General features: G+C 44.4%; 9 non-coding genes across 9 annotated transcripts; all 9 read left to right on the forward strand.

Moving 5' to 3' along the window:
• Window positions 1–1,011: 1,011 nt before the first annotated feature.
• LOC141182242 (U2 spliceosomal RNA) lies at window positions 1,012–1,202 on the forward strand. The gene has a single exon (XR_012257627.1). It is a non-coding gene; the product is annotated as a U2 spliceosomal RNA (small nuclear RNA).
• A 1,115-nt stretch (window positions 1,203–2,317) lies between these two features.
• On the forward strand, window positions 2,318–2,508 carry LOC141182243 (U2 spliceosomal RNA). The gene has a single exon (XR_012257628.1). It is a non-coding gene; the product is annotated as a U2 spliceosomal RNA (small nuclear RNA).
• Window positions 2,509–3,628: 1,120 nt separating this feature from the next.
• Window positions 3,629–3,819, forward strand: LOC141182244 (U2 spliceosomal RNA). Its single transcript, XR_012257629.1, has one exon. It is a non-coding gene; the product is annotated as a U2 spliceosomal RNA (small nuclear RNA).
• A 1,119-nt stretch (window positions 3,820–4,938) lies between these two features.
• On the forward strand, window positions 4,939–5,129 carry LOC141182246 (U2 spliceosomal RNA). The gene has a single exon (XR_012257631.1). It is a non-coding gene; the product is annotated as a U2 spliceosomal RNA (small nuclear RNA).
• A 1,115-nt stretch (window positions 5,130–6,244) lies between these two features.
• LOC141182247 (U2 spliceosomal RNA) lies at window positions 6,245–6,435 on the forward strand. Its single transcript, XR_012257632.1, has one exon. It is a non-coding gene; the product is annotated as a U2 spliceosomal RNA (small nuclear RNA).
• Window positions 6,436–7,551: 1,116 nt separating this feature from the next.
• On the forward strand, window positions 7,552–7,742 carry LOC141182248 (U2 spliceosomal RNA). Its single transcript, XR_012257633.1, has one exon. It is a non-coding gene; the product is annotated as a U2 spliceosomal RNA (small nuclear RNA).
• Window positions 7,743–8,854: 1,112 nt separating this feature from the next.
• LOC141182250 (U2 spliceosomal RNA) lies at window positions 8,855–9,045 on the forward strand. The gene has a single exon (XR_012257634.1). It is a non-coding gene; the product is annotated as a U2 spliceosomal RNA (small nuclear RNA).
• A 6,107-nt stretch (window positions 9,046–15,152) lies between these two features.
• Window positions 15,153–15,350, forward strand: LOC141182059 (U2 spliceosomal RNA). Its single transcript, XR_012257549.1, has one exon. It is a non-coding gene; the product is annotated as a U2 spliceosomal RNA (small nuclear RNA).
• A 1,112-nt stretch (window positions 15,351–16,462) lies between these two features.
• Window positions 16,463–16,653, forward strand: LOC141181585 (U2 spliceosomal RNA). The gene has a single exon (XR_012257148.1). It is a non-coding gene; the product is annotated as a U2 spliceosomal RNA (small nuclear RNA).
• The last annotated feature ends 1,064 nt before the right edge of the window (window positions 16,654–17,717 follow it).

The following is a 17,717-nucleotide window of genomic DNA, read 5'->3' on the forward strand; positions in this document are numbered from 1 at the left end:
CTCCTCATTGGATTTTTCATGTTAAAAGTTGCAGAAGCCAGATGACAAGCTCATTTTGGTTCAACTTCAGCAACTGTGCATTGCATTGCCATGTAATGTAATGCAATGCTATCTATCTAGCTCTCCCTCTATACTTCCTTTTGGATAAACAGACATATTAGGCAAGCATTTTGGAGCTTTCACCTAAATAACTACAGGTGGTGAGATAAGCTGCACAATATAATTGACCTTTCAGTATATTGTTGCACACACACCATCTATTTAGCAAATGCCCTTGTTATCAACAGCAGCCTTTTAAACTCACCTGAGCTAACAGGTATGTGAGCTGGTTACTCTGCTGCGCTTAAAATTTCTTTTTTGGTTTGCTACAATGCCTTTTCTGAAACGTTGTCTCCCTCTGCTGGAACACTGACTTCTTTCATTTAATGCCTGCAGACTATAAAAGAGAAACCAACCCAAAAAGTTTGGTTGATTAGTCTGTGGCATTCTTTTAAACTGTTGCTTATGGCGGTCTCTGTGAGCTTCTCAGTGACATTCAGCCATCCAGGTATCCCGCCTGCAGTAGACGGAATGTGGCAATGGAACGCTGGCTGCGCGTGTCATAATAGGCTCTGAGCCTTTATATACCTGCGCACAGCAGCAGCCACCTTCAGTCTGCTGCTGGACAGCCAGCAGCAGCAGCAGCAGGAGAGGTAATTAATCAGCAACCCTCCTGCTAAGGGTAGACAGCTGCTCGTTCCACCCCCCCCCCGCCTTAATTGGTTCTCCTCCCTTCCAACGGTGTTGAGGCGGGTGGGAACAGCCGGGGGTTGAGGGTACTGTGCTAAAAGAGGTGGAGTTATGCAGATCTAAAACGCGTGGATTGCAGCAGCAGCAAGCCGAAAAGTGCAGGCATGTGAGGGATCTAGAGGTTGACAGCATGTCTTCTTAACGGGAGTCCAGGTGGCCATCTCCACAAATGGACTTTTCAGAATCCTTGGGTGGCACCGTAGTCGGAAACCAATTCTGGTTATCGCTTCTCGGCCTTTTGGCTAAGATCAAGTGTAGTATCTGTTCTTATCAGTTTAATATCTGATACGTCCCCTATCTGGGGACCATATATTAAATGGATTTTTAGAACAGGGAGATGGAAAAAGAGCTTGCTCTGTCCACTCCACGCATTGACCTGGTATTGCAGTATCTCCAGGACCGGTGCACCCCTTCTTTAATGCAGTTTCTAAAATCAGAAAGAATTGAATTCAATGCTTTTTGTTCATTTGGCTTGTTTGTCGGATTTTGGGATGGACTCTTTGGCTTTGCTTTTCTTCTCCTCATTGGATTTTTCATGTTAAAAGTTGCAGAAGCCAGATGACAAGCTCATTTTGGTTCAACTTCAGCAACTGTGCATTGCATTGCCATGTAATGTAATGCAATGCTATCTATCTAGCTCTCCCTCTATACTTCCTTTTGGATAAACAGACATATTAGGCAAGCATTTTGGAGCTTTCACCTAAATAACTACAGGTGGTGAGATAAGCTGCACAATATAATTGACCTTTCAGTATATTGTTGCACACACACCATCTATTTAGCAAATGCCCTTGTTATCAACAGCAGCCTTTTAAACTCACCTGAGCTAACAGGTATGTGAGCTGGTTACTCTGCTGCGCTTAAAATTTCTTTTTTGGTTTGCTACAATGCCTTTTCTGAAACGTTGTCTCCCTCTGCTGGAACACTGACTTCTTTCATTTAATGCCTGCAGACTATAAAAGAGAAACCAACCCAAAAAGTTTGGTTGATTAGTCTGTGGCATTCTTTTAAACTGTTGCTTATGGCGGTCTCTGTGAGCTTCTCAGTGACATTCAGCCATCCAGGTATCCCGCCTGCAGTAGACGGAATGTGGCAATGGAACGCTGGCTGCGCGTGTCATAATAGGCTCTGAGCCTTTATATACCTGCGCACAGCAGCAGCCACCTTCAGTCTGCTGCTGGACAGCCAGCAGCAGCAGCAGCAGGAGAGGTAATTAATCAGCAACCCTCCTGCTAAGGGTAGACAGCTGCTCGTTCCACCCACCCCCCGCCTTAATTGGTTCTCCTCCCTTCCAACGGTGTTGAGGCGGGTGGGAACAGCCGGGGGTTGAGGGTACTGTGCTAAAAGAGGTGGAGTTATGCAGATCTAAAACGCGTGGATTGCAGCAGCAGCAAGCCGAAAAGTGCAGGCATGTGAGGGATCTAGAGGTTGACAGCATGTCTTCTTAACGGGAGTCCAGGTGGCCATCTCCACAAATGGACTTTTCAGAATCCTTGGGTGGCACCGTAGTCGGAAACCAATTCTGGTTATCGCTTCTCGGCCTTTTGGCTAAGATCAAGTGTAGTATCTGTTCTTATCAGTTTAATATCTGATACGTCCCCTATCTGGGGACCATATATTAAATGGATTTTTAGAACAGGGAGATGGAAAAAGAGCTTGCTCTGTCCACTCCACGCATTGACCTGGTATTGCAGTATCTCCAGGACCGGTGCACCCCTTCTTTAATGCAGTTTCTAAAATCAGAAAGAATTGAATTCAATGCTTTTTGTTCATTTGGCTTGTTTGTCGGATTTTGGGATGGACTCTTTGGCTTTGCTTTTCTTCTCCTCATTGGATTTTTCATGTTAAAAGTTGCAGAAGCCAGATGACAAGCTCATTTTGGTTCAACTTCAGCAACTGTGCATTGCATTGCCATGTAATGTAATGCAATGCTATCTATCTAGCTCTCCCTCTATACTTCCTTTTGGATAAACAGACATATTAGGCAAGCATTTTGGAGCTTTCACCTAAATAACTACAGGTGGTGAGATAAGCTGCACAATATAATTGACCTTTCAGTATATTGTTGCACACACACCATCTATTTAGCAAATGCCCTTGTTATCAACAGCAGCCTTTTAAACTCACCTGAGCTAACAGGTATGTGAGCTGGTTACTCTGCTGCGCTTAAAATTTCTTTTTTGGTTTGCTACAATGCCTTTTCTGAAACGTTGTCTCCCTCTGCTGGAACACTGACTTCTTTCATTTAATGCCTGCAGACTATAAAAGAGAAACCAACCCAAAAAGTTTGGTTGATTAGTCTGTGGCATTCTTTTAAACTGTTGCTTATGGCGGTCTCTGTGAGCTTCTCAGTGACATTCAGCCATCCAGGTATCCCGCCTGCAGTAGACGGAATGTGGCAATGGAACGCTGGCTGCGCGTGTCATAATAGGCTCTGAGCCTTTATATACCTGCGCACAGCAGCAGCCACCTTCAGTCTGCTGCTGGACAGCCAGCAGCAGCAGCAGCAGGAGAGGTAATTAATCAGCAACCCTCCTGCTAAGGGTAGACAGCTGCTCGTTCCACCCCCCCCCCCCCCCGCCTTAATTGGTTCTCCTCCCTTCCAACGGTGTTGAGGCGGGTGGGAACAGCCGGGGGTTGAGGGTACTGTGCTAAAAGAGGTTTAGTTATGCAGATCTAAAACGCGTGGATTGCAGCAGCAGCAAGCCGAAAAGTGCAGGCATGTGAGGGATCTAGAGGTTGACAGCATGTCTTCTTAACGGGAGTCCAGGTGGCCATCTCCACAAATGGACTTTTCAGAATCCTTGGGTGGCACCGTAGTCGGAAACCAATTCTGGTTATCGCTTCTCGGCCTTTTGGCTAAGATCAAGTGTAGTATCTGTTCTTATCAGTTTAATATCTGATACGTCCCCTATCTGGGGACCATATATTAAATGGATTTTTAGAACAGGGAGATGGAAAAAGAGCTTGCTCTGTCCACTCCACGCATTGACCTGGTATTGCAGTATCTCCAGGACCGGTGCACCCCTTCTTTAATGCAGTTTCTAAAATCAGAAAGAATTGAATTCAATGCTTTTTGTTCATTTGACTTGTTTGTCGGATTTTGGGATGGACTCTTTGGCTTTGCTTTTCTTCTCCTCATTGGATTTTTCATGTTAAAAGTTGCAGAAGCCAGATGACAAGCTCATTTTGGTTCAACTTCAGCAACTGTGCATTGCATTGCCATGTAATGTAATGCAATGCTATCTATCTAGCTCTCCCTCTATACTTCCTTTTGGATAAACAGACATATTAGGCAAGCATTTTGGAGCTTTCACCTAAATAACTACAGGTGGTGAGATAAGCTGCACAATATAATTGACCTTTCAGTATATTGTTGCACACACACCATCTATTTAGCAAATGCCCTTGTTATCAACAGCAGCCTTTTAAACTCACCTGAGCTAACAGGTATGTGAGCTGGTTACTCTGCTGCGCTTAAAATTTCTTTTTTGGTTTGCTACAATGCCTTTTCTGAAACGTTGTCTCCCTCTGCTGGAACACTGACTTCTTTCATTTAATGCCTGCAGACTATAAAAGAGAAACCAACCCAAAAAGTTTGGTTGATTAGTCTGTGGCATTCTTTTAAACTGTTGCTTATGGCGGTCTCTGTGAGCTTCTCAGTGACATTCAGCCATCCAGGTATCCCGCCTGCAGTAGACGGAATGTGGCAATGGAACGCTGGCTGCGCGTGTCATAATAGGCTCTGAGCCTTTATATACCTGCGCACAGCAGCAGCCACCTTCAGTCTGCTGCTGGACAGCCAGCAGCAGCAGCAGCAGGAGAGGTAATTAATCAGCAACCCTCCTGCTAAGGGTAGACAGCTGCTCGTTCCACCCCCCCCCCCCCCGCCTTAATTGGTTCTCCTCCCTTCCAACGGTGTTGAGGCGGGTGGGAACAGCCGGGGGTTGAGGGTACTGTGCTAAAAGAGGTGGAGTTATGCAGATCTAAAACGCGTGGATTGCAGCAGCAGCAAGCCGAAAAGTGCAGGCATGTGAGGGATCTAGAGGTTGACAGCATGTCTTCTTAACGGGAGTCCAGGTGGCCATCTCCACAAATGCACTTTTCAGAATCCTTGGGTGGCACCGTAGTCGGAAACCAATTCTGGTTATCGCTTCTCGGCCTTTTGGCTAAGATCAAGTGTAGTATCTGTTCTTATCAGTTTAATATCTGATACGTCCCCTATCTGGGGACCATATATTAAATGGATTTTTAGAACAGGGAGATGGAAAAAGAGCTTGCTCTGTCCACTCCACGCATTGACCTGGTATTGCAGTATCTCCAGGACCGGTGCACCCCTTCTTTAATGCAGTTTCTAAAATCAGAAAGAATTGAATTCAATGCTTTTTGTTCATTTGGCTTGTTTGTCGGATTTTGGGATGGACTCTTTGGCTTTGCTTTTCTTCTCCTCATTGGATTTTTCATGTTAAAAGTTGCAGAAGCCAGATGACAAGCTCATTTTGGTTCAACTTCAGCAACTGTGCATTGCATTGCCATGTAATGTAATGCAATGCTATCTATCTAGCTCTCCCTCTATACTTCCTTTTGGATAAACAGACATATTAGGCAAGCATTTTGGAGCTTTCACCTAAATAACTACAGGTGGTGAGATAAGCTGCACAATATAATTGACCTTTCAGTATATTGTTGCACACACACCATCTATTTAGCAAATGCCCTTGTTATCAACAGCAGCCTTTTAAACTCACCTGAGCTAACAGGTATGTGAGCTGGTTACTCTGCTGCGCTTAAAATTTCTTTTTTGGTTTGCTACAATGCCTTTTCTGAAACGTTGTCTCCCTCTGCTGGAACACTGACTTCTTTCATTTAATGCCTGCAGACTATAAAAGAGAAACCAACCCAAAAAGTTTGGTTGATTAGTCTGTGGCATTCTTTTAAACTGTTGCTTATGGCGGTCTCTGTGAGCTTCTCAGTGACATTCAGCCATCCAGGTATCCCGCCTGCAGTAGACGGATTGTGGCAATGGAACGCTGGCTGCGCGTGTCATAATAGGCTCTGAGCCTTTATATACCTGCGCACAGCAGCAGCCACCTTCAGTCTGCTGCTGGACAGCCAGCAGCAGCAGCAGCAGGAGAGGTAATTAATCAGCAACCCTCCTGCTAAGGGTAGACAGCTGCTCGTTCCACCCCCCCCCCGCCTTAATTGGTTCTCCTCCCTTCCAACGGTGTTGAGGCGGGTGGGAACAGCCGGGGGTTGAGGGTACTGTGCTAAAAGAGGTGGAGTTATGCAGATCTAAAACGCGTGGATTGCAGCAGCAGCAAGCCGAAAAGTGCAGGCATGTGAGGGATCTAGAGGTTGACAGCATGTCTTCTTAACGGGAGTCCAGGTGGCCATCTCCACAAATGGACTTTTCAGAATCCTTGGGTGGCACCGTAGTCGGAAACCAATTCTGGTTATCGCTTCTCGGCCTTTTGGCTAAGATCAAGTGTAGTATCTGTTCTTATCAGTTTAATATCTGATACGTCCCCTATCTGGGGACCATATATTAAATGGATTTTTAGAACAGGGAGATGGAAAAAGAGCTTGCTCTGTCCACTCCACGCATTGACCTGGTATTGCAGTATCTCCAGGACCGGTGCACCCCTTCTTTAATGCAGTTTCTAAAATCAGAAAGAATTGAATTCAATGCTTTTTGTTCATTTGGCTTGTTTGTCGGATTTTGGGATGGACTCTTTGGCTTTGCTTTTCTTCTCCTCATTGGATTTTTCATGTTAAAAGTTGCAGAAGCCAGATGACAAGCTCATTTTGGTTCAACTTCAGCAACTGTGCATTGCATTGCCATGTAATGTAATGCAATGCTATCTATCTAGCTCTCCCTCTATACTTCCTTTTGGATAAACAGACATATTAGGCAAGCATTTTGGAGCTTTCACCTAAATAACTACAGGTGGTGAGATAAGCTGCACAATATAATTGACCTTTCAGTATATTGTTGCACACACACCATCTATTTAGCAAATGCCCTTGTTATCAACAGCAGCCTTTTAAACTCACCTGAGCTAACAGGTATGTGAGCTGGTTACTCTGCTGCGCTTAAAATTTCTTTTTTGGTTTGCTACAATGCCTTTTCTGAAACGTTGTCTCCCTCTGCTGGAACACTGACTTCTTTCATTTAATGCCTGCAGACTATAAAAGAGAAACCAACCCAAAAAGTTTGGTTGATTAGTCTGTGGCATTCTTTTAAACTGTTGCTTATGGCGGTCTCTGTGAGCTTCTCAGTGACATTCAGCCATCCAGGTATCCCGCCTGCAGTAGACGGAATGTGGCAATGGAACGCTGGCTGCGCGTGTCATAATAGGCTCTGAGCCTTTATATACCTGCGCACAGCAGCAGCCACCTTCAGTCTGCTGCTGGACAGCCAGCAGCAGCAGCAGCAGGAGAGGTAATTAATCAGCAACCCTCCTGCTAAGGGTAGACAGCTGCTCGTTCCACCCCCCCCCCCGCCTTAATTGGTTCTCCTCCCTTCCAACGGTGTTGAGGCGGGTGGGAACAGCCGGGGGTTGAGGGTACTGTGCTAAAAGAGGTGGAGTTATGCAGATCTAAAACGCGTGGATTGCAGCAGCAGCAAGCCGAAAAGTGCAGGCATGTGAGGGATCTAGAGGTTGACAGCATGTCTTCTTAACGGGAGTCCAGGTGGCCATCTCCACAAATGGACTTTTCAGAATCCTTGGGTGGCACCGTAGTCGGAAACCAATTCTGGTTATCGCTTCTCGGCCTTTTGGCTAAGATCAAGTGTAGTATCTGTTCTTATCAGTTTAATATCTGATACGTCCCCTATCTGGGGACCATATATTAAATGGATTTTTAGAACAGGGAGATGGAAAAAGAGCTTGCTCTGTCCACTCCACGCATTGACCTGGTATTGCAGTATCTCCAGGACCGGTGCACCCCTTCTTTAATGCAGTTTCTAAAATCAGAAAGAATTGAATTCAATGCTTTTTGTTCATTTGGCTTGTTTGTCGGATTTTGGGATGGACTCTTTGGCTTTGCTTTTCTTCTCCTCATTGGATTTTTCATGTTAAAAGTTGCAGAAGCCAGATGACAAGCTCATTTTGGTTCAACTTCAGCAACTGTGCATTGCATTGCCATGTAATGTAATGCAATGCTATCTATCTAGCTCTCCCTCTATACTTCCTTTTGGATAAACAGACATATTAGGCAAGCATTTTGGAGCTTTCACCTAAATAACTACAGGTGGTGAGATAAGCTGCACAATATAATTGACCTTTCAGTATATTGTTGCACACACACCATCTATTTAGCAAATGCCCTTGTTATCAACAGCAGCCTTTTAAACTCACCTGAGCTAACAGGTATGTGAGCTGGTTACTCTGCTGCGCTTAAAATTTCTTTTTTGGTTTGCTACAATGCCTTTTCTGAAACGTTGTCTCCCTCTGCTGGAACACTGACTTCTTTCATTTAATGCCTGCAGACTATAAAAGGGAAACCAACCCAAAAAGTTTGGTTGATTAGTCTGTGGCATTCTTTTAAACTGTTGCTTATGGCGGTCTCTGTGAGCTTCTCAGTGACATTCAGCCATCCAGGTATCCCGCCTGCAGTAGACGGAATGTGGCAATGGAACGCTGGCTGCGCGTGTCATAATAGGCTCTGAGCCTTTATATACCTGCGCACAGCAGCAGCCACCTTCAGTCTGCTGCTGGACAGTCAGCAGCAGCAGCAGAGGTAATTAATCAGCAACCCTCCTGCTAAGGGTAGACAGCTGCTCGTTCCACCCCCCCCCCCCCGCCTTAATTGGTTCTCCTCCCTTCCAACGGTGTTGAGGCGGGTGGGAACAGCCGGGGGTTGAGGGTACTGTGCTAAAAGAGGTGGAGTTATGCAGATCTAAAACGCGTGGATTGCAGCAGCAGCAAGCCGAAAAGTGCAGGCATGTGAGGGATCTAGAGTTTGACAGCATGTCTTCTTAACGGGAGTCCAGGTGGCCATCTCCACAAATGGACTTTTCAGAATCCTTGGGTGGCACCGTAGTCGGAAACCAATTCTGGTTATCGCTTCTCGGCCTTTTGGCTAAGATCAAGTGTAGTATCTGTTCTTATCAGTTTAATATCTGATACGTCCCCTATCTGGGGACCATATATTAAATGGATTTTTAGAACAGGGAGATGGAAAAAGAGCTTGCTCTGTCCACTCCACGCATTGACCTGGTATTGCAGTATCTCCAGGACCGGTGCACCCCTTCTTTAATGCAGTTTCTAAAATCAGAAAGAATTGAATTCAATGCTTTTTGTTCATTTGGCTTGTTTGTCGGATTTTGGGATGGACTCTTTGGCTTTGCTTTTCTTCTCCTCATTGGATTTTTCATGTTAAAAGTTGCAGAAGCCAGATGACAAGCTCATTTTGGTTCAACTTCAGCAACTGTGCATTGCATTGCCATGTAATGTAATGCAATGCTATCTATCTAGCTCTCCCTCTATACTTCCTTTTGGATAAACAGACATATTAGGCAAGCATTTTGGAGCTTTCACCTAAATAACTACAGGTGGTAAGATAAGCTGCACAATATAATTGACCTTTCAGTATATTGTTGCACACACACCATCTATTTAGCAAATGCCCTTGTTATCAACAGCAGCCTTTTAAACTCACCTGAGCTAACAGGTATGTGAGCTGGTTACTCTGCTGCGCTTAAAATTTCTTTTTTGGTTTGCTACAATGCCTTTTCTGAAACGTTGTCTCCCTCTGCTGGAACACTGACTTCTTTCATTTAATGCCTGCAGACTATAAAAGAGAAACCAACCCAAAAAGTTTGGTTGATTAGTCTGTGGCATTCTTTTAAACTGTTGCTTATGGCGGTCTCTGTGAGCTTCTCAGTGACATTCAGCCATCCAGGTATCCCGCCTGCAGTAGACGGAATGTGGCAATGGAACGCTGGCTGCGCGTGTCATAATAGGCTCTGAGCCTTTATATACCTGCGCACAGCAGCAGCCACCTTCAGTCTGCTGCTGGACAGCCAGCAGCAGCAGCAGCAGGAGAGGTAATTAATCAGCAACCCTCCTGCTAAGGGTAGACAGCTGCTCGTTCCACCCCCTCCCCCGCCTTAATTGGTTCTCCTCCCTTCCAACGGTGTTGAGGCGGGTGGGAACAGCCGGGGGTTGAGGGTACTGTGCTAAAAGAGGTGGAGTTATGCAGATCTAAAACGCGTGGATTGCAGCAGCAGCAAGCCGAAAAGTGCAGGCATGTGAGGGATCTAGAGGTTGACAGCATGTCTTCTTAACGGGAGTCCAGGTGGCCATCTCCACAAATGGACTTTTCAGAATCCTTGGGTGGCACCGTAGTCGGAAACCAATTCTGGTTATCGCTTCTCGGCCTTTTGGCTCAGATCAAGTGTCTGGACATCAGGTTCCTTGAGTGCTAGCCCTCGGCCTTCCAGCATCGCCACTCCGGTGGCTTAAGCTGGATGCTGCTATAGGGGGAGAGTGAGGAGGAAACGGGAAGGCGATTTCCGTGGCTGACTATGGGAGTCAAGCTGAAATTTGCTGGGACCGGGGACCCCCGGGTCAAGAATGGATTTCGTATTGAGATTTCCGAGGAGAAGAAGGGACATTTTTCCATGTCCTACCTGGTGAATGCCATCTTCTATGAAGAATTGAAGATTAAGAAGTCGGACATTCTTTGCCTGCAGGAATTTAGAAGTCATGGAAGGTATGTGCTGGTTCTTTCTACTATGGCTGCTTGCCAAAATCTTTATAGAACCTTGAAAGGCCATACTGAGAACTCCCTCCTAGATGGACTCACTTTTACTGTCCTCTATTCAAAGGGGGATGTTCCTGTGGTTGTGTTTATGCACAATCCCTTTATCCCCCAGGAGGACATTACTGTATTCTTGAGGAGGCATTGTACTTATGTGCATTTTTCCCACAAGATCTCGAATGAAGAAGGCTTGTGGACTGGCAAATACAAGTACTTTGTTCGTTTTGCTACAGACCCCGAGGGGCCAGGGGGCATACATTATCCTCCTATGAGTTTCTCTATTGGGAGAGACACTGGTTTCTTGTACTTTCCTGATGCTCCTTTTTTCTGCAGAAGATGTAACAAGTATGGTCATGTCCAGGAGTCCTGCAGGTATCCGCCAACCTGCAGGAAGTGTAACACGTCTGGTCATATGGCGAAAGACTGCAAGAACCAGGTAAAGTGTGATGCTTGTGGTGAGGAGGGGCATGTTCTTAGGCAGTGTCAAGCTAGAACCACTCCTAAGTCTTTTGCTCAAGTGGTCGCGGAGGGGCCTGCTGTTCCTTCGACTTCTACTAGGGTTCCACAAGGTCCCCTTCCGGATGTCGGGGAGGCAATTGCTCCCCAAGAGGAAGAGGATGGCACTCAGATGGACGACATATTTGAAGATGCACAGCTTCAGCCTCCTGCGTCAGGAGGCTTTGACATGGTGATTCCAGAGGTGATGTCACCTTTCCCTCCCCAGTTTGGTGTCCGTGGAGAGGGGGAAATGGACTTGTCCAATTCTCCTGTCATATCTTGGTGCAATACTGCTTCAGAGGAGATCGGGGGCGGTGCCCAAGGGGACTTGTCTGCTGTCCGTTTCTCTGATGAGGAGGATCCTGATGTGGTCAAGAAGAAGCCAAGGACTGAGTGTTCATCCATTGCTGCCGTGTGTGATAGCCCGGTGGACTCTCGTGCTTACCCGTCAGATGTATTTTCTCCTGACATTGTTACATTTGGCATTCAGCCAGATGGTAATAGCTTTGCTTTGCTTGATGAAGGTTGAGTTGATGTTTTCTTTATTTTTTTTCAGGTTATGTGTGATCCCCTTTAGTTATGCCGCATCATTCTGGATGGGACATTGTGTCCCTTAATGTTAGGCAAATTAGATCTGTTACCCGAAGAACAACAGTTCTGGATTATCTAAAGGGTTTGAGTGCAGATGTCTATTGTCTACAAGAGTGTGGGATTACTGAATCTCCAGTGGATAAGGACTGGCCTTATGGTCAGTATGTTTGGTCGGGGTCCAGTTTTAACAAAAATGATGGTGTGGGGATTTTAGTTGGTAATAAGAATATTACTATTGATAGTTACACGGTTGTGGAGGTGGGTCACTGCATTATTGTTTTTTTGAGTTATAGGGGGTGGAAGGTTAGAATGATTAATTTATATTGTCCTACTAAAAAAGAGGAGCGGCTTGCTCTTCTTGAGAAATTGAGTTTTTTTCTCCCTGGAAAAATTCCTACAGTTTTTGTTGGTGACTGTAATTGTGTCACAGAAGGTAATGTGGACATTACTGGAAAAAAGTTATCTCAACTTATTTCTGATTTTTCTTTCTTAGACGCTGCAATACTTGAGTATGGCATTCCACCACCGCCTACATATTATGCTGACCGTGGTAATATTTCATCGAGGATAGATAGGATGTTATTTTCCAAAAATATGGTTTGTTCAAGTTATGTTCAACATAAGGTACCTTTCTCTGATCATGAGTGTTTGCGTGGAGTTTTTAGTGCGAATGGGGACATGGTGTTTGGGGGTGGGGTTTGGAAATTGAATACGAGGTTGTTGGAGGATGAGGAGGTGATGAGTGAGTTGGAGAAAAGGTATGCAAGTTGGAGGTGGCGTAAGCGTGATTTTGGTAGTTTGCTTGAATGGTGGGATTGGGTGAAATTTCAGTTTAAAACTTTCTTTAAAAAATGGGGCTACAAAAAAGCTGCCAGATATCGTAATAGATTTAATGACTTAAGTAGACGGATTGATTGGTTGCGTGGGTGTGTTAGGAAAGGAATGGATATGTCTGATCAGCTTGAGGTTGCTAAGAATGAGTTAAAATGTCTTCTGGATGAAAAAGGTAAAGAGATTATTTACCGTACCAAGTTAGAGCATTTGGAAAAGAATGAAAAGTGCACCAGGTACTTTTTTAAAAAAATGAATGGAAGGAAGTTGGATTTGAGTGAAGTGGTAGGTGAAGATGGATCTAGTGTGGTTGGGAAGAATGTGTTGAATGAGGTGAATGGCTTCTATAGTAAGTTGTACGATGAGAAATGGATTGATCCTGGACTTGTGTCGCATGTATTGAGTGGTATGGAGAAGAGACTTGGTTCGGATGAATGTGATGCTTTGTGTGAGGATGTTATTTTGGATGAGGTGAGGAATGTTGTTATGAGTGCTAAAAAGAATAAGACGCCTGGGAAGGATGGGTTGCCTGTGGAGCTGTATGTGAAAGCTTGGGAGTTTTTGGGTAAGGACTTGACTGAGGTTTGTAGGTATATGTGGATGAATGGTGTTTTGTGTGACAGTATGAAAGAGGGTATAGTGGTTCTTGTGTTTAAGAAGGGTGAGAAAAAGCGTTTGGAGAACTGGAGACCCATATCATTGCTTAACGCTGATTATAAGGTCTACAGTAAATTGTTAGCAAATCGTATGCGTGAGGTGATTGGTAGGGTTGTGGAGGATGACCAAGTGTGTGCCGTGCCTGGTCGGAGTATAAGTGATAATTTGTTATTGTTAAGGGATATGCTTGGGGATTGTAAGACTAGAAAGCAGAAGTGTATGGTGTTAGCAATTGATTTCGAAAAGGCTTTTGATAGAGTTTCGCATGTGTTTCTGTTTAAAGTATTGGAGAGGATGGGTTTCCCTAGGGTTTTTCTGAATGGAGTTAAGTCTTTATATGATTATGTGTCAAGTGAGTTTTTAGTGAATGGATGGTTGTCTGACAAAGTGATGATTAGGTCTGGTGTAAGACAGGGGTGCCCTATGTCCCCTGTCTTGTTTGTATGTGTGATTGAGCCTTTGCTGTGTTTAGTGAGACGTGAGAAAATGATGAGAGGATTGTTAGTGCCTGGGAGTGGTGGTAAGCATGTGAAGGTGTTAGGTTACATGGATGATGTTGTGATGGTGAGTGAAAGTATGGCTTCAATGAGTAGGGTGAGGTTGCTTTTGGATTTTTTCTGTGGTGCATCAGGTTTTAGAGTTAACTGGACTAAGTGTAGTTTCAAATGCTTTGGAGATGACAGTATTCGTATGGAAGGTGTTAAGTATAAGGAGAGTGCAATTAAGATTTTAGGGGTATTTTTCAATGATGATCTGAAAGGAAATGAGAGTTGGGACGAGTGTGGTATGCGTGTTGAGCGAAAATTGAATTTTTGGAGAATGAGAGATCTTTCTTTGCGGGGCAAAGTTCTAGTTATCAAAGCAGTGATCTTACCCATTCTGCTTTTTGTGGCCATAATTTTTCCATCCCCTTTTAGGAAAGTGAAGAGAGTTGAGAAAATGATTTTTTCTTTTTTCTGGTGCAGCAAGATGGAGAAGCTGAAGAGGGAAAGCCTTTATAAGGCCTGCCAGCATGGTGGTTTGGGATTTCCTAATGTTGAGGTTTTTTTAGGGCTCCATTATATTAAGACGATTGTGGTATTGTTGGGTAAAGGTAATAAGGGTGCATGTATGGCAAGTTATTCTGCAGGATGGATGTTGTATGGGTTAGGTTGGAGAAAGAGGGATGCGAGAGTGCCTGTGTCTTTTAAGTGTCCGGTGTGGTATGAGGTGATTGAGAAGTTTGTCAAGAAGTATGATTTGCTGAGTGTGCCGGTGGATGAGTTTAGAATGACTAAGAGGGTGTATAGGAAATTGTGTGCAAATGAGGTCGAGTCTAATATTGTTGGTTTGAGAGGGAATGAGGTTGCGGATGCTTGGAGAAAGTTGGGTATGTATGGGATGTCCAACAAACAGAAGGATGTAGTGTGGATGGCGTTTCACAATATTCTTCCAGTGAGAGACGTTCAAAAGAAGAGAGGTTTGATTAGGTCGGATGTTTGTCCAAGAGATGGATGTAATGGTTGTGAGACGGTTATGCATCTGATGTGGAATTGTGATTTTGCGCAAGACGTGTGGAAATGTGTAGGGGGGTTGTGTAGGAGCTTGGCGGGAGTGACTTTTGTGGATTGGCGTGTGGTTATGTTTGGTATTGGTGCAAGTGGACGTGTAAAGGAGAGAGTTTTGTGGTTAATTATGGCTTGTGTGTTAGAAAGTTTGTGGGATGTGAGGAATCTTTGTGTATTTAAAAGGAAATCAATTACAGTAAATGAATGTATTAGGATTATTCTTTCTAGGCTATTTTTGATTTACAAGATGGATAGTAGTAGCGGTGGTGGAACAGATGCCGAGGGAATATGGAAATTTAAAAAGTGGAGGCATATTGTAAAATTTCAGTGATCTTTTGGTTTATATTAATAAGATGTTCTTCTTTCTGTAATATTAGGTTACTTTATGCTTAATAAATATGGCCATGATGATGAGAAGTTTTTTGCAACAGTTTTGGTATATCCTACTGATTTGCTATAAAACTAACCTGAATGGTTTAAAAAAAAAAAAAAAAAAAAAAAAAAAAAAAAAAAAAATCTGTTCTTATCAGTTTAATATCTGATACGTCCCCTATCTGGGGACCATATATTAAATGGATTTTTAGAACAGGGAGATGGAAAAAGAGCTTGCTCTGTCCACTCCACGCATTGACCTGGTATTGCAGTATCTCCAGGACCGGTGCACCCCTTCTTTAATGCAGTTTCTAAAATCAGAAAGAATTGAATTCAATGCTTTTTGTTCATTTGGCTTGTTTGTCGGATTTTGGGATGGACTCTTTGGCTTTGCTTTTCTTCTCCTCATTGGATTTTTCATGTTAAAAGTTGCAGAAGCCAGATGACAAGCTCATTTTGGTTCAACTTCAGCAACTGTGCATTGCATTGCCATGTAATGTAATGCAATGCTATCTATCTAGCTCTCCCTCTATACTTCCTTTTGGATAAACAGACATATTAGGCAAGCATTTTGGAGCTTTCACCTAAATAACTACAGGTGGTGAGATAAGCTGCACAATATAATTGACCTTTCAGTATATTGTTGCACACACACCATCTATTTAGCAAATGCCCTTGTTATCAACAGCAGCCTTTTAAACTCACCTGAGCTAACAGGTATGTGAGCTGGTTACTCTGCTGCGCTTAAAATTTCTTTTTTGGTTTGCTACAATGCCTTTTCTGAAACGTTGTCTCCCTCTGCTGGAACACTGACTTCTTTCATTTAATGCCTGCAGACTATAAAAGAGAAACCAACCCAAAAAGTTTGGTTGATTAGTCTGTGGCATTCTTTTAAACTGTTGCTTATGGCGGTCTCTGTGAGCTTCTCAGTGACATTCAGCCATCCAGGTATCCCGCTTGCAGTAGACGGAATGTGGCAATGGAACGCTGGCTGCGCGTGTCATAATAGGCTCTAAGCCTTTATATACCTGCGCACAGCAGCAGCCACCTTCAGTCTGCTGCTGGACAGCCAGCAGCAGCAGCAGGAGAGGTAATTAATCAGCAACCCTCCTGCTAAGGGTAGACAGCTGCTCGTTCCACCCCCCCCCCGCCTTAATTGGTTCTCCTCCCTTCCAACGGTGTTGAGGCGGGTGGGAACAGCCGGGGGTTGAGGGTACTGTGCTAAAAGAGGTGGAGTTATGCAGATCTAAAACGCGTGGATTGCAGCAGCAGCAAGCCGAAAAGTGCAGGCATGTGAGGGATCTAGAGGTTGACAACATGTCTTCTTAACGGGAGTCCAGGTGGCCATCTCCACAAATGGACTTTTCAGAATCCTTGGGTGGCACCGTAGTCGGAAACCAATTCTGGTTATCGCTTCTCGGCCTTTTGGCTAAGATCAAGTGTAGTATCTGTTCTTATCAGTTTAATATCTGATACGTCCCCTATCTGGGGACCATATATTAAATGGATTTTTAGAACAGGGAGATGGAAAAAGAGCTTGCTCTGTCCACTCCACGCATTGATCTGGTATTGCAGTATCTCCAGGACCGGTGCACCCCTTCTTTAATGCAGTTTCTAAAATCAGAAAGAATTGAATTCAATGCTTTTTGTTCATTTGGCTTGTTTGTCGGATTTTGGGATGGACTCTTTGGCTTTGCTTTTCTTCTCCTCATTGGATTTTTCATGTTAAAAGTTGCAGAAGCCAGATGACAAGCTCATTTTGGTTCAACTTCAGCAACTGTGCATTGCATTGCCATGTAATGTAATGCAATGCTATCTATCTAGCTCTCCCTCTATACTTCCTTTTGGATAAACAGACATATTAGGCAAGCATTTTGGAGCTTTCACCTAAATAACTACAGGTGGTGAGATAAGCTGCACAATATAATTGACCTTTCAGTATATTGTTGCACACACACCATCTATTTAGCAAATGCCCTTGTTATCAACAGCAGCCTTTTAAACTCACCTGAGCTAACAGGTATGTGAGCTGGTTACTCTGCTGCGCTTAAAATTTCTTTTTTGGTTTGCTACAATGCCTTTTCTGAAACGTTGTCTCCCTCTGCTGGAACACTGACTTCTTTCATTTAATGCCTGCAGACTATAAAAGAGAAACCAACCCAAAAAGTTTGGTTGATTAGTCTGTGGCATTCTTTTAAACTGTTGCTTATGGCGGTCTCTGTGAGCTTCTCAGTGACATTCAGCCATCCAGGTATCCCGCCTGCAGTAGACGGAATGTGGCAATGGAACGCTGGCTGCGCGTGTCATAATAGGCTCTGAGCCTTTATATACCTGCGCACAGCAGCAGCCACCTTCAGTCTGCTGCTGGACAGCCAGCAGCAGCAGCAGCAGGAGAGGTAATTAATCAGCAACCCTCCTGCTAAGGGTAGACAGCTGCTCGTTCCACCCCCCCCCCGCCTTAATTGGTTCTCCTCCCTTCCAACGGTGTTGAGGCGGGTGGGAACAGCCGGGGGTTGAGGGTACTGTGCTAAAAGAGGTGGAGTTATGCAGATCTAAAACGCGTGGATTGCAGCAGCAGCAAGCCGAAAAGTGCAGGCATGTGAGGGATCTAGAGGTTGACAGCATGTCTTCTTAACGGGAGTCCAGGTGGCCATCTCCACAAAT

The sequence above is a fragment of the Phyllobates terribilis genome, unplaced genomic scaffold, assembly GCF_046119375.1.
Source record: "Phyllobates terribilis strain yellow unplaced genomic scaffold, ASM4611937v1 Scaffold_34__1_contigs__length_13252353, whole genome shotgun sequence".
Lineage (NCBI taxonomy): Eukaryota > Metazoa > Chordata > Amphibia > Anura > Dendrobatidae > Phyllobates > Phyllobates terribilis.